The sequence below is a fragment of the Schistocerca piceifrons genome, chromosome 3 (assembly GCF_021461385.2).
Source record: "Schistocerca piceifrons isolate TAMUIC-IGC-003096 chromosome 3, iqSchPice1.1, whole genome shotgun sequence".
NCBI lineage: Eukaryota > Metazoa > Arthropoda > Insecta > Orthoptera > Acrididae > Schistocerca > Schistocerca piceifrons.
In genome coordinates this window covers 664,047,789-664,064,435 of record NC_060140.1, presented here as the reverse complement: position 1 = coordinate 664,064,435, position 16,647 = coordinate 664,047,789, and the positions used below count along the sequence as shown (strand labels likewise).

General features: G+C 42.3%; 1 pseudogene; it reads left to right on the top strand.

Annotated features, from left to right (window-relative positions):
• Positions 1–117, top strand: LOC124790375 (annotated as a pseudogene).
• Positions 118–16,647: the final 16,530 nt, after the last annotated feature.

Below are 16,647 nucleotides of genomic sequence, written 5' to 3'. Positions count from 1 at the left end.
GGCAACAGCCTTGCCGCAGTGGATACACCGGTTCCCGTGAGATCACCGAAGTTAAGCACTGTTGGGCGTGGCCGGCACGTGGATGGGTGACCATCCAGCCGCCATGGGCTGTTGCCATTTTTCGGGGTGCACTCAGCCTCGTGATGCCAATTGAGAAGCTACTCGACCGAGTAGTAGCGGCTCGGGTCAAAGAAAACCATCATAACGACCGGGAGAGCGGTGTGCTGACCACTCGCCCCTCCTATCCGCATCCTCAACTGAGGCTGACACGGCGGTCAGATGGTCCCGATGGGCCACTTGTGGCCTGAAGACAGAGTGCTTTTCTTTAATAAAAGTTGTCAGGTAAATAAAGGTTTGTAAATGAAAAGCTCAAATTTTCAAATGTGTGTGAATTCCTAAGGGACGAAACTACTGAGCCCATTGGTTCCTAGACTTACACACTACTTAAACTAACTTGTGCTAAGAACAACATGCACACCCATGCCCGAGGGAGAACTCGAACGTCCGGCAAGATGGGCCACGCAGTCCGTGACATGGCGCCTCTAACTGCGTGGCAAATAAAAATCAAATAGTGTTAATGCAGGAGTGAACAGCATAATGGACACATTATAGTAGCCAAGGTAGACACAAAGCCCACATCTACGCAGTAGTGAAAGGTTACGTGCCAACTAACTTCACAGATGATAAAGAATTGAAGAAATGTATGGTGAGATAAAAGAAATTATTCAATTATGTTAATGGAGATAAAACTTTATGGGGGGACTGGAATTTGATAGCAGGAAGAGGAGAAGGAAAATTTGTTGGCGAAAATGGACTGGGGGAAAGAAATGAAAGAGGGGTAGAACTTTTAGACAGAGCATAATTTAATCAGTGTTAGCACTTTGTTTAAGAATCATGAACAAAGGCTGCATATGAAGAAGAGACCTGGAGACTCCGGAAGGTTTCAGATTGATTATATAATGATATGACAGACATTTAGGAACCATACTTTAAATTGTAAGGCGTTTTTAGGGATAGATGTGGACTCTGGCCACAATTTATTGGTCATGAATTGTAGATCAAAAACTGAAGAAATTGCAAAAATTAAGAAGCTGGGACCTGAATAAGTTGAAAGAATCGCAAGTTGTTGAGAGTTTGAGGAAGCATTAGGCAATAATTAACAGGAAAGGAATACAGTAGAAGGCGAAGGGGTAATAGCGAAAGCAATCAAGGATCAAATAGGTAAAGAGACAAGGCTTAGAAATCCTTCGCTAACATAGGAGATATTGTATTTAGTTGATGAAAGGGGAAATTATAAAAAAAGTGGCTAAGCAGGAATGGCTAGGGGACAAATGTAAGGATTTACAAGCATATTTCTCTAGGGGAAAGATAGATGCCTACAGGAAAATTAAAGAGGCAGCTGAACAAGTATCAGAACTCAGATGGAAAACCAGTCCTACGCAAAGAGAAAACTGAAAGCTCAAAGGTGAAAGCAATACATAGAGGATCTATAAAGGGGAGAGGAAATTGAAGGAAATATTATAGAAATGGAAGGGATTATAGGTAAAGATGAGATGGAGATATAATACCGCAAAAAAAAAAAAGTGGGGGGGGGGGGGGGGGGGGGGCGCAGAGTACTGAAAAACCTCAGTCGAAATGAGGCCCCAGGAGTAGACACTATTTCGTCAGAACTACTGATTGTCTTGGGAGAACAAACCATGAGAAAACTCTTCCATCTGGTGTGCAGGATGTATGAGACAGGTGAAATACCCTGAGACTTCAAGAGGAATACAATAACTGCAATCCCAAAGAAAGGTGTTGTCAGGTGTGGATATTACTGAATTATCAGTTTAATAAGTTGTTGCAAAATGCTGACACACATCCTTTACAGAAGAACGAAAAATCTGGTAGAAGCTGACCTTGCAGAAGATCAGTTTGGATTCTGGAGAAATGTAGAAATGTGTGAGGCAGTACTGAGCCTACAACTTAACTCAGAAGATAGGTTAAGGAAAGGCAAACTTATGTTCATAGCATTTATAGACTTTGAGAAAGCTTTTGACGGTGTTGGCTGTTTGAAATTCTGAAGGTGGCAGGGGCAAAATAGAGAAAGCGAAACACTATTTACAACTTGCACAGAAACCAGATGGCAGTTATAAGAATCAAGGGGCACAAAAGGATGCAGTGTTTGAGGAGGGAATGAGACAGGGTTGTAGGTTATCCCTGATGTTAATCAATCTGTACACTGAGCAAGCAGTGAAGGAAACGAAAGAAAAATTTGGAGTAGGAATTAAAATTCAGGCAGAAGAAATAAAAACATTGAGGTTTGCCAATTACATTGAAATTCCGTCAGAGACAGCAAAGGACTTGGAAGAGAGCAGTTGAACAGAATGGACAAGGGGGGATATAAGATGAACATCTACAAAAGGAAAACAAGGATTAGGGAATGTAGTCTAATTAAATCGGTTGATGCTGAGGGAACTAGATTAGGAAACAAGGCACTATAAGTAGTAAAAGAGAGTTGCTGTTTGGGCAGAAAAATAACTGATGATGGCTGAAATAGAGAGGATCTAAAATGTAGACTGGCAATGGCAGGAAAAGCGTTTCTGAAGAAGAGTAATCTGTTCACATCAGATATAGATTTGAGTGTTAGGAAATCTTTTCTGAAGGTATTTGTCTGGTGGTCTGTAGCCATGTATGTAAGTGAAACATGGACAATAAACAGTTTTGACAAGAAGAGAATAGAAGCTTTTGAAATGTAGTGCTACAGAAGAATACTAAAGATTAGAGGGAGTAGATCTTGTACCTAATGAGGAGGTACTGAATAGAATTGGGGACACAAGAAATTGTGGCACAACTGGATTGAAAGAAGGGATTGTTTTATAGGAAACATTCTGAGACATCAAGAGATCAACAATTTAGTACTGGAGGGAAGTGTGGGGGTAAAAATTTTAGAGGCAGACCAGGAGATGAATGCAGTAAACAGGTTCAAAACAATGTAGGTTGCAGTAATTACTCGTCTTACACAGGATAGAGTAACATGGAGAGCTGCATCAAACCAGTCTTCGGACTGAAGGCCACGATGATACATGTTGAAGTAAAGAATGATTCTTGAATCATATTGGAATATGAATTCTCAGAAATTTTGAAAAAAAATTTCGTGATTTGTGACACCTTTCGTGTATGCCTCCCACTGGTGTTTAAGAATCATCATGTAGTTCTGCTTTGAATCTTCTTTATTTCTAACATTGACCTAACAATGGAAAGCCCTGGATGGAATATAATGGAGGGGTATCTGTTGAGAGGCCAGACAAACGTGTGGTTCCTGAAGAGGGCAGTAGCCTTTTCAGTAGTTGCAGTGGCAACAGTCTGGATGATTGACTGATCTGGCCTTGTAACATTAACCAAAACGGCCTTGCTGTGGTACTGCGAACAACTGAAAGCAAGGGTAAACTACAGCCGTAATTTCTCCCGAGGGCATGCAGCTTTACTGTATGGTTAAATGATGATGGCGTCGTCTTGGGTAAAATATTCCGGAGGTAAAATAATCCCCCATTTGGATCTCCGGGCGGGGACTACTCAGGAGGACGTCGTTATCAGGAGAAAGAAAACTGGCATTCTACGGATCGGAGCGTGGAATATCAGATCCCTTAATCGGGCAGGTAGGTTAGAAAATTTAAAAAGGGAAATGGATAGGTTAAAGTTAGATATAGTGGGAATTAGTGAAGTTCGGTGGCAGGAGGAACAAGACTTCTGGTCAGGTGAATACGGGGTTATAAATACAAAATCAAATAGGGGTAATGCAGGAGTAGGTTTAATAATGAATAAAAAAATAGGAGTGCGGGTAAGCTACTACAAACAGCATAGTGAACGCATTATTGTGGACAAGATAGACACGAAGCCCATGCCTACTACAGTAGTACAAGTTTATATGCCAACTAGCTCTGCAGATGACGAAGAAATTGAAGAAATGTATGATGAGATAAAAGAAATTATTCAGGTAGTGAAAGGAGACGAAAATTTAATAGTCATGGGTGACTGGAATTCGACAGTAGGAAAAGGAAGAGAAGGAAACATAGTAGGTGAATATAGATTGGGGCTAAGAAATGAAAGAGGAAGCCGTCTGGTAGAATTTTGCACAGAGCATAACTTAATCATAGCTAACACTTGGTTCAATATTCATAAAAGAAGGTTGTATACATGGAAGAATCCCGGAGATACTAAAAGGTATCAGATAGATTATATAATGGTAAGACAGAGATTTAGGAACCAGGTTTTAAATTGTAGGACATTTCCAGGGGCAGATGTGGACTCTGACCACAAGCTATTGGTTATGAACTGTAGATTAAAACTGAAGAAATTGCAAAAAGGTGGGAATTTAAGGAGATGGGACCTGGATAAACTGACTAAACCAGAGGTTGTACAGAGTTTCAGGGAGAGCATAAGGAAACAATTGATAGGAATGGTGGAAAGAAGTACAGTAGAAGAAGAATTGGTAGCTCTGAGGGATGAAGTAGTGAAGGCAGCAGACGATCAAGTAGGTAAAAAGACGAGGGCTAGTAGAAATCCTTGAGTAACAGAAGAAATATTGAATTTAATTGATGAAAGGAGAAAATATAAAAATGCAGTAAATGAAGCAGGCAAAAAGGAATACAAATGTCTCAAAAATGAGATCGACAGGAAGTGCAAAATGGCTAAGCAGGCATGGCTAGAGGACAAATGCAAGGATGTGGAGGCTTATCTCACTAGGGGTAAGATAGATACAGCCTACAGGATAATTAGAGACCTTTGGAGGAAAGAGAGCCACTTGCATGAATATCAAGAGCTCAGACGGAAACCCAGTTCTAAGCAAAGACGGGAAAGCAGAAAGGTGGAAGGAGTATATAGAGGGTCTATACAAGGGCAATGTACTTGAGGACAATATTATGGAAATGGAAGAGGATGTAGATGAAGTTGAAATGGGAGATACAATACTGCGTGAAGAGTTTGACAGAGCACTGAAAGACCTGAGTCGAAACAAGGCCCCGGGAGTAGACAACATTCCATTACAACTACTGACGGCCTTGGGAGAGCCAGTCCTGACAAAACTCTACCATCTGGTGAGCAAGATGTACGAGACAGGCGAAGTGCCCTCAGACTTCAAGAATAATATAATAATTCCAATCCCAAAGAAGGCAGGTGTTGACAGATGTGAAAATTACCGAACTATCAGTTTAATAAGTCACAGCTGCAAAATACTAACACGAATTATATACAGACAAATGGAAAAACTGGTAGTAGCTGACCTCGGGGAAGATCAGTTTGGATTCCGTAGAAATGTTGGAACACGTGAGGCAATACTGACCTTACGACTTATTTGAGAAGAAAGATTAAGGAAAGGCAAACCTACGTTTCTAGCATTTGTAGACTTAAGAAAGCTATTGACAATGTTGACTGGAATACTCTCTTTCAAATTCTGAAGGTGGCAGGGGTAAAATACAGGGAGCGAAAGGCTATTTACAATTTGTACAGAAACCAGATGGCAGTTATAAGAGTCGAGGGGCATGAAAGGGAAGCAGTGGTTGGGAAGGGAGAGAGACAGGGTTGTAGCGTCTCCCCGATGTTATTCAATCTGTATATTGAGCAAGCAGTAAAGGAAACAAAAGAAAAATTCAGAGTAGGTATTAAAATCCAGGGAGAAGAAATAAAAACTTTGAGGTTCGCCGATGACATTGTAATTCTGTCAGAGACAGTAAAGGACTTGGAAGAGCAGTTGAATGGAATGGACAGTGTCTTGAAAGGAGGATATAAGATGAACATCAACAAAAGCAAAACAAGGATAATGGAATGTAGTCGAATTAAGTCGGGTGATGCTGAGGGAATTAGATTAGGAAATGAGACACTTAAAGTAGTAAAGGAGTTTTGCTATTTGGGGAGAAAAATAACTGATGATGGTCGAAGTAGAGAGGATATAAAATGTAGACTGGCAACGGCAAGGAAAGTGTTTCTGAAGAAAAGAAATTTGTTAACATCGAGTACAGATTTAAGTGTCAGGAAGTCGTTTCTGAAAGTATTTGTATGGAGTGTAGCCATGTATGGAAGTGAAACATGGACAATAAATAGTTTGGACAAGAAGAGAATAGAAGCTTTCGAAATGTGGTGCTACAGAAGAATGTTGAAGATTAGGTGGGTAGATAACGTAACTAATGAGGAGGTATTGAATAGAATTGGGGAGAAGAGAAGTTTGTGGCACAACTTGACTAGAAGAAGGGATCGGTTGGTAGGACATGTCTTGAGGCATCAAGGGATCACAAATTCAGCATTGGAGGGCAGCGTGGAGGGTAAAAATCGTAGAGGGAGACCAAGAGATGAATACACTAAGCAGATTCAGAAGGATGTAGGTTGCAGTAGGTACTGGGAGATGAAAGAGCTTGCACCGGATAGATTAGCATGGAGAGGTGCATCAAACCAGTCTCAGGACTGAAGACCACAACAACAACATACAGGTGACTTGGTGAGTTACCGACAGGCATGATGGGGAGGGGATTTGGGACTGCCTTGCAGAGCATGCAGTGACTAGATCTGGCCGAAATCTTATATGTAAGTCTTTTTGTTGTACCTGTCTGCAACTCAGTGTGTCATCTGTGCAGTAAGTAGAAATCTGTCCTTTTCATAATAGTGTCTACTTTAATGTAATACATTAGGGGTTTGAGACTGATGAACAGTTCTCAAGAATTTGGTCAAATGAAGGCTTCGTAAGAGACGTCTTTCGAGGGTAAATTAAAGTTGCTTAAGGTATGGATGATATTCATTCATTAGGTGAATTATTACGTAGACTGCCACATGGTCGCCCCACCACACCTGACGCAGTGGTCTAGCCTGACGGTGAAACATCCATCACTAGGCATGTGGCAGTCAGCACTTTGGTCAGTATTCCAGTAGGGGTACAACCATTACAGCCAATCCAGTAGTTGGGGAAAATGTTGTTTAAAAAGTCTACAAAATTGGACTATTTTAGAAAGATGCATGGGAAGCAGAGAAAAGGAGCCTAGCCTCACATGTAGATAGCTGTGGGAAGAGAGACATTGTGGAGTGATCATGCATTACACTGCTCACACAGTGCAGGCACCACATCCATGCTCTACCCTGGAAGTAAGAAGAAATAACACACTGGTCTCTTTCATTTAAATGCATAAACTGGAGTAATGTGCTGTCTAAAAGTTATTTGTTTTGAGTCATTGGGGCATCTACATAATCATCCAAAAGTTGTGAAGCTTAAGTCTGCCACTTGATTTTCAGAAGTTACAAAGTTCACACATCATCTATGCATCTCTCAAAAATGATTGACATAAAGGACTTTTAAATTGTATTGGATGAACAAAAGTTAAAGGACCATGAAATAGCTGATACATCATCTACATCTATACACTGCAAATCACCGTGAGGTGCATGGCAGAGGGGTACATCCCATAGGGCTTCTTGCTGTTTCATTCACATATGGAATATGGGAAGAAATATTGCTTGAATGTCTCCCACACACTTACCACTGGTAATATGAAAAAGTTTGCTGCGTTTTACATGAAGACATACTGATCAAAAGATAACCAATTTCTCAACATTTTGGGCCATTTTAAAAAGAACTGAGCAATTTTGTTGACTGCTTTGTTAGTGTGAATGAGATATTTGCAGAAATGCAGCATCAACTAAAGCATTGGGTGTTAGTGGCTCTGCCAAAAAAAAAAAAAAAAAAAAAAAAAAAAAAAAAAAAAAAAAAAAAAAAAAAAAAAAAAAAAAAAAAAACCTATCTTAAGCAATGATGTGAATCCATAAACTGATGGGAAAGCAAATTGCAACACAAAAAAATAATTAATGTAGAGTGATGAAATTTCAGGAATACATCTGTCTAGGTAGCATATTTAAGTGATTAACACTGCAAGATCATAGGTTAATGTGAGCTTGCAATAAGCCATTGCAAATGGGAAATGCTGATGTGTTACTAACCAGTGTAACTGCCAGAATGTTGAATCCCAGGATGCATTGTGTTGTACAGGTGCTGGGTGTCAGTATGGGGGATGGAGTTCTATGGCTGTTGCACTTGGTCACTCAATAGAGGGACAGTTAATGCTGTTTATGGATGATGTCCCATATGCGCTTGATTAGAGATAGATTTGATGAGTGAGCAGGCCAAGGCAACACGTTGCCACACTGCAAAGCATATTGGGTTACAACAGCAGCATGTGGGTGAGTGTTGGAATACACCCCCTGGAATGCTGTTCATGAATGGCAGCACAACAGGTCAAATCACCAGACTGATGTAAAAATTTGCAGTCAGATGCACGTGGTAACCACGAGAGTGCTCCTGCTGTCATACAAAATTGTACACCATTCCATTACTCCCTGTGTAGGTCCAGCGTGTCTAGCACGCAGGTAGGTTGGTAGCAGGCCTTCAACTGGCCTCCTCCTAACCAACCCACAGCCATCACTGGCTCCAAATGAAACAAGCTTTCATTAGAAAACATAACAGACCTCCACCCTGCCCAGCAATGAGCTCTTACTTGACACCACAGAAGCCGCAAATGGTGCTGGTTTGTGGTTAGCGGAATGCAGCTACAGGACGTCTGGCTTGGAGCTGTCCTTCAAGCAACCGATTTGCAACAGTCTGTTGTGTCACTGTGGTGCTATCTGCTGCTCAAATTGCTTCTGCAGATGCAGTACGATGCGCCAGAGCCATTCGCTGAACACGATGGTCTTTTCTCTCAGTAGTGCCACATGGCCATCTGGAGCCCCGTCTTCTTGTGATTGTACGTTCTCATGACAGCTGTGACCAGCAAATATGTACAGTGGCTACATTCTTGCAAAGTCTATTCTGCAGTATCACAGAAAGAACATCCAGCTTCTCATAGCCCTATTACATGACCTCACTGAAACACAGTGGTGTGCTGATAACGGAGTCCTTATCACCTTAAAGGCATTCTTGATTAGGATTAATTCACCATGTCCAATCGTTAAGGTAATTAATGCTCATGACCGTTACAGCATATATTTAAAGTAAATGTGATTTCCATCCTCATAGCCATGCTAGTGGCACTCTTACGTGACTGGTGCAAAATTTGAGTAGACATCATCTTTCAGATGTAGAAACACACCTACTAACTTTCATTTCTATAGCACAACTTCTCTTTAGTGTGGCGATCGCCCCCCCCCCCCCCCCCCCCCTTCTCCCCCAGTCATTATGTTTAGGTCAACTGATTTAATTCACTGAAATAAAATATTTGTGGATGAAATTAATTAAGTACAGTGATGTGAAATCTGTTTAGAAAAGCTGAACCTAACAAATATATACCGGCAAATGAAAATTGGTGGACAACTGATTTCAGTCCAGATCACTTGTACTCCAGGGGCAAATGTCTGGTATTAGTGTTTATAAATAATAGATGAGCAACATCAAAGACATTCCTACAGAGGAGCTTTGCCTAGATGGTTGAAATTACTGCTTACAGGGTATTTGAAACCTGATCTGGCACAAATTTTCATTTGTTGCCAACATTTCTGAAAGGTCTGTGAATCTTGTAGCATAACATTAATCATTTTGATGTGCATGCCTTTGGCAAGTTAAGCCTTAGTCTGTCACATTCTTTCCTCTGGTTGCGCTTTTCTGTCAACAACACGTTTTGTTATTTGTCCAGGATAATAGAAGGAAAACATTAGATACACTGATGTTTAGACCAGTCTCAAGAATTATGCTCTGATGGCTTAAATGGTTAAGTTAAATGTCCTTAAATTTTATTTTCACTACAGGAATTAATCAGCATTAATGATGTCTTAAAAAAAGGTAAAATCACTAAGCTCATACAAAACCTTGTCACACTGTAATCATAGATGTTATCAATACCCAGGTTCAACTGGCGGTGATAATTTTTCATTGCAGAGTTATGAAGTAGAAAAATTCTCAGATTATGAGAAGGGCAGATTGCCCTACACAAAGGGTTACTGAATAAACCCATAACGTTATTGTTTAAAATTATGTAGTGTCACACATCCGCTGCATAATCCACTTGTTTGTATTGTACTGCCTGCTTTCAGACAGTACTACAACCAGGAGTAATTTTTGTCTGGGTTTTATATTTATTGGTTTACATATCAAGTACTGCTGTTCTTATACTCACTGAACAATCCAATCAATGGGGTTACCCATAAAGTAACCAATAATGTTAATAATATAGTCTCCCAAAATAATGAATTTTTTTATAGTGCCTTCATTGTTTATAAGATTAAAGCTGTCAGCATTCTGTCCATCCAATCAGCAACTCAAGTAGCAACTATATGACATACTGCATGTGCATATCATCTAAAATAATCTTATGGAGTACTACTATTTATATAGCTCGACAGGTACTGAGCAACCAACTGGTCCACAATGCTGAGAGTATGTTGCTTGCGGTGTATCTTAGTGAAGGTAGTTTTGTACAATGAATGAGCAAACAGCATTGGAAAGAAAGATAACATATGAAACTTCAACTATCTCTTATGTAGTCAAGACTTTTCTTAATAATTCCTTCCTTTGAAAGGTATTAAGCATGTAAAAGTTGATTTACTTCCCTAGATTGGGTATCAGTAATTCGATTCTATTCGCTGAATAAGATTTGCAGTGCATTTAACCAACTACCGATGTAACAAATTTGCCTATGTGAGCAACAATTTCCTAACAAACTTGACTGAAAAGTATGTAAAATTGTATTTAATTATAAAGCTACCAGAATTTGAAGGTTGTTATGAAATTTTACTTTACGTTTTATTATAATGATTACTCACCCTTACATTACTATAATCATTCTGCTGTTCTGCTTCAACAGAAGAAGTGGCTGATGAAGTTTACTGTCTCAGAAATTTTTGTGGTGTTATTTTTTGCAAGTTACAGCTGAAGTAAGACACCCTCCACTTTCAACAATGGCAAAGTAAGGAGACAAGTAGTTTGATAAAATTGTTGCTGACAGTTGAACACCTGTTTATAAATGTGTAAGTATCCCTTTTGTCTTCTGTACACCTATTAACAGAGGTCTCATGAACTTAATGGCCACTTAAGGTGATTTACATTGTGTTGTGTTGAAAGGTGGCACAATGTGGGCTCCTCCATTGTGATACAATTACTGGAAAACACACCTGTGTTCCTACACTGGTGCCATAGGTCCATGTTCTTACCAGTAAGAATATGACACATTACATTGCCATCGGCATCCGCCTAGATTCATTACATGATAGTTCAATAGCCTCATAATAGTGATCATTAATCTTTCACTATGCTCCATAGTTACATAAGGAGTTTGCCATTTCTTTACATTGGTACCACTTCTCAATTTGTGTCTCTTTTTCATGTTTTTGACTTTTGTTTCTTGTCACTGCTGAATTTCAAACTCTTGTTTATTTATGCTCAATCCAATTTACTGGGCTCAGCTAGTTCTACATTCGTGTGTAACAGTTACAAGTCTGTTACTGAGCTACAGCTTACTCTTTGTTTGGCTTGAGTGGGCATGACGACTCCAGTTGAAAACCAAGTAAGGTTATGTGCAGGGAGGAGACCCCCCAAGAGGGATCATTGCCGACAAAATTTTATTAAATAAATTTTCCATGCATAATGTTCGGCCGTAGCTGGCTTGGGCATACTGTGGTGGAAGGTGCTGGCCGGAAGACCGTGGTCGGCACATTCCCGCAACGTGCTCCTCGGTCAGACTCAAGTCCCACGGGTTGGTTGCGCTGACGGGGGTACGCTACTAGCAAGACGCGTTGGCGGAATAAATCCTCCAATCAGAGACTAATCGTGTGACCATGTGAGGACACGGCCGTGAGCGGCGAGGGCGGCTTGGAAACAGCTCCGCGCTCTCTTAGCTTCAGACCTCGGCCCCGAGTAGTCGCTCCTCTAGCCTCTGCCTCTCTGCAGAATGTGCTTGGCCGCGCACTAGTGCGCCACAAGCGTAAAGCAGTTCGCCGCCGGACGCGAGCCGAGGAGGGTCCGCGATGCAGTCACGCTCGCCGCCGCCGCCGCTATCCGTAGCTGCCACGGGTCACCGCCTGCGCCAGGGTCCGGGGTGCGGCCCTCGCGCCGCCCCGCCGTCGCAGCTGTCTGTGCTGTCGCCCGCCGCCTGCTGCGCCCACGCGTGATCAACGCGCCTGCCGCCGCTCGTCGACACCGCCGCCGTCCGTCGTTTGCACGGCACCAAATAATGTAAGTCGCTAGCGACGCTACGGTGGTGTAGATGCCCACACTATTGTAACATGCCGATCACCAGGCAGCAATCGGAGGCAGGAGCAGCCGGAGAGGATAAAGATCCCCTCTTGGCGCTGCAGTCCCGGTTAAATCAATTAATTTTAACTAACGCGGAGCTTAAGCAACAGATAGATGATCTAAAAATGGCTTCTCCGCAATCTAATGTTGCTAAGCAAGTGCTAGTGGAAGAACAGCCGAAGCAGGTGACTCCACCATTCACTAGTGCAGAATCACCTGTGGCAGTAGCCACCTCTACTTTGGTGCAGAGCTTTCCAGCAGTAGCGTTTATTCCGGCGTTCGCTGGAAAGCCGCATGAGGATATTCAAACGCTTGTCCAGAATATCCAGGACATCGGAAAGCTTTGCGGTTTGCCAGATGAATTTCTCTTAAACGTGATGAAAATGAAACTCACCGGCGAAGCGCGGAACTACGTGCAGTCGGTCGAGAGCTTGAAAAATGCCCCTACCTTCCAGTCCCTTGCAACAGGGTTGACTGAAAGGTATACTGACAAACGTGGTACTAGTTACTATCGCGACTTGCTTTCCACCCTTAAGCAAAAAACGGGTGAAGATTTAGAAGCATTCGCGGACAGGATTAGAAGCGTCGCATGCCACACGTACGCACTAAGTGCCAGTTCTGCTCGTAACGAGGTTCTGTTGGAAGAATCAGAATGTGGTGCGATAGACGCGTTTATTCGTGGCATAAACCCTCAAATAGGGGGCGAAATCAAGGTAGCTTCCCCCCGCACCTTACACGAAGCCGTGCGATTAGCACTCTTGAGAGAGGAGGCGAGCCGATTTGTGGCCGTCTCCGCGCGGCAAAGCGAGCCCCAACGTGTCTTTTCGAACGATACTAAGTGTGGCCGCTGTAATAGACAAGGACATGTGGCAGAGTAATGTCGCGTGCCATATTGTCATCAGTGCAGGAACATGGGTCACCAAAGCGTGCATTGTCCAAATAGTAGGCCACAACTGCCTGCAAATTCCAGGCGAAATGCAAACCATTCGGGAAACGGCCGCGGGGCAGGAAGTGCCACCCCTCCCGGCCCCCGTTAAAAATAGTGACCCCCTAGCTTATAAGGGAATCACGCAGGTGGCAAGCGTGGTTGTCGATGGTGTTAGAGGCCGCAAACCAATACGCTTGCTAATTGACACAGGCGCACAGATCAGCTTGGCATTTTTATCGAAGAGAGATAAAAGAACATTGCAACCGCCGCGGTACCATATCAGTGGTATTGGTCCCGGCATAGTGAAACCTGATGGCAGCTGTTGCGTTGAGTTCATGTTGGACTCCACAGAATATGCTTTTACGATGGAGGTTGTACGGAACAGGCGCACGGATTACGACATCATCCTGGGAAGTGACTTTCTGCGTCATTTCCAGGGGGTTATTGACTATAGGTTAAATACCGTCCAATTCGGCGACAACGTGCACCGTTTTGGACGTGACTGCACGTTGCGGGCGAGCGGAGCTGGGAAAAAAGGATCCGTTTCCCAAGTTTCGGAGTCTCCCGTAACAATGCTAAAAGCCGATAATCCGGTGGAGATACCAGAAGGCACAGGAAAGATCCTTTGGGTGCCTGTCGGGATACGTGAATCCGAAGAGGTTCATTTCTTGGTAGATCCACTCTGCCAGAATGAAACTCTTGACCAGATGCAGGTCCACGTAAAACGTAGCCTGTGCAAAGCGCAGCAAGTACAGAAAGAAAATTGCGTACCCGTGTGTTTAGACAATTTTAGTCACAAGCAAGCTTTAATACCGCGTGGTACAGTATTAGCCAGCTTACAGGTTATCACAGAAGATGAGTTGCCAATGAGAACCCCTTCTCTGAAAAAGAAAAAGACTGCTGCCGCCTCTCAACACCTTTTGACAATCACATCACATCTGACAGATAAGTTTAAAGCTAAGCTTAGTCACCTCCCACTGCATGAACAAAAGCTAATAAATGAAGTATTGAATGAGTATTCATGGTTGTTTGAAGACAGGAAATATTTACCAGCAACAGATCTAATCCAACATGAGATTCCAACCGGAAATGCTAGGCCAATAGCTCAAGAAGGGTACCGAATTCCCTACCATCTTCAGTCAGTGGTAGAGGAAACTATACAACAGCAACTAGAAGCAGGAATAATACAATCCTCTTCTACTGCGTGGTCTAGCCCAATTGTAGTCGTTCCAAAGAAATCTATAGACGGAGAAAAATCCTATCGCCTCTGTGTAGATATGCGAGCAGTAAACAAAGTTACTACTCCAGATCATTATCCATTACCCCGGATCGATGAAACACTCCATCGTCTGGGCAATTGCCGGTACTTTACAACATTAGACACGTGCAGTGGGTATCATCAAATTCCAGTTGCTTCTCAAGATCGAGCTAAGACAGCTTTCATTGTTCCTGGTGGCTTATATGAATTCTTAAGGATGCCTTTCGGGCTTCGCAACGCGCCAGCAACCTTTCAGCGATTTGCAGATCTGCTATTACGTGGGTTGAAACCTACTATGTGCCTTGTGTATCTTGATGATATAATTATATTTTCAAAATCCATTGCCGAACATGCTGAACGTCTACGCAGTGTACTGTTGCGCTTGAAAAATGCTAATTTAAGCTTAAAATTAGAAAAATGTTCTTTTGCTCAATCTCAAATGCAGTATTTAGGTCATGTCATCAGTTCCAGCGGAGTCAAGCCAGATCCACGATTAACTGAAGCAGTAGACACTTTTCCTATTCCAACAAATTTAAAGGAATTACAATCCTTCCTTGGCCTTGCAAATTATTACCGCCGTTTTGTTAAAGATTATGCTACTATTACCAAACCACTTACTAAATTGTTGAAAAAGGATACTCCTTTTGTTTGGACGGATGAATGTTCGACCGCCTTTCAAACAGTGAAAACTATTTTAACTAGTTCACCTCTACTTGTTTACCCAGACTTCGCTGAACCTTTTATTTTATCTTGTGACGCATCTGATTTTTCTGTAGGATGTGTCCTAAGCCAAGTGCAAGATGGTGAGGAAAAACCCGTTGGGTATGCCTCTCGTCAACTGAATAAAGCAGGAACTAATTACAGTACTACCGAAAAGGAATTGGTTGCCCTTCTTTTTGGAATTAATTATTTTAGATGTTACCTTTATGGTCGCAAGTTTACAGTTCTTACCAATCACTCTGCTCTGCAGTGGTTATTGAAACTTAAAGACCCTAGCAGCAAACTTATGCGCTGGGCCATGAAACTGTCAGAATATGATTTTGAAGTTCGGCACAAGCCTGGTCGGTTGCATCAAAATGCTGATGCGTTAAGTAGAAAAGTGCATGTCATTCAATCAAATGAGGTATCAATTGAAGAGTTAAAAGAAGTACAGCAGGTGGACGTTCAATGTCAAAGATACGCCACCTTGCCAGAATTTGAAGTAATAGACGACCTTTTGTATCGAAGAACTCCCCATGCAAATCGTTTGGTAATACCGGAATGCATGCAGCAACGTATAATACGGCAATGCCATGATACAATCCAAGCATGTCACAGCGGAAAACGCGCTACGAACGCTCGAATTGCGACACGTTATTGGTGGCAATGAACCATGGACCTTGCCGTCGGTGGGGAGGCTTGCGTGCCTCAGCGATACAGATGGCCGTACCGTAGGTGCAACCACAACGGAGGGGTATCTGTTGAGAGGCCAGACAAACATGTGGTTCCCGAAGAGGGGCAGCAGCCTTTTCAGTAGTTGCAGGGGCAACAGTCTGGATGATTGACTGATCTGGCCTTGTAACATTAACCAAAACGGCCTTGCTGTGCTAGTACTGCGAACGGCTGAAAGCAAGGGGAAACTACAGCCGTAATTTTTCCCGAGGACATGCAGCTTTACTGTATGATTAAATGATGATGGTGTCCTCTTGGGTAAAATATTCCGGAGGTAAAATAGTCCCCCATTCGGATCTCCGGGCGGGGACTACTCAAGGGGACGTCATTATCAGGAGAAAGAAAACTGGCATTCTACGGATCGGAGCGTGGAATGTCAGATCACTTAATCGGGCAAGTAGGTTAGAAAATTTAAAAAGGGAAATGGATAGAACAAGAATTTTGGTCAGGTGAATAAAGGGTTATAAATACAAAATCAAATAGGGGTAATGCAGGAGTAGGTTTCATAATGAATAAAAAAATAGGAGTGCGGGTTAGCTACTGCAAGCAGCATAGTGAACGCGTTATTGTGGCCAAGATAGACACAAAGCCCATGCCTACTACAGTAGTACAAGTTTATATGCCAACTAGCTCTGCAGATGATAAAGAAATCGAAGAAATTTATGACGAGATAAAAGAAATTATTCAGGTAGTGAAGGGAGACGAAAATTTAATAGTCATGGGTGACTGGAATTCGTCAGTAGGAAAAGGAAGAGAAGGAAACATAGTAGGTGAATATGGATTGGGGGGAAGAAA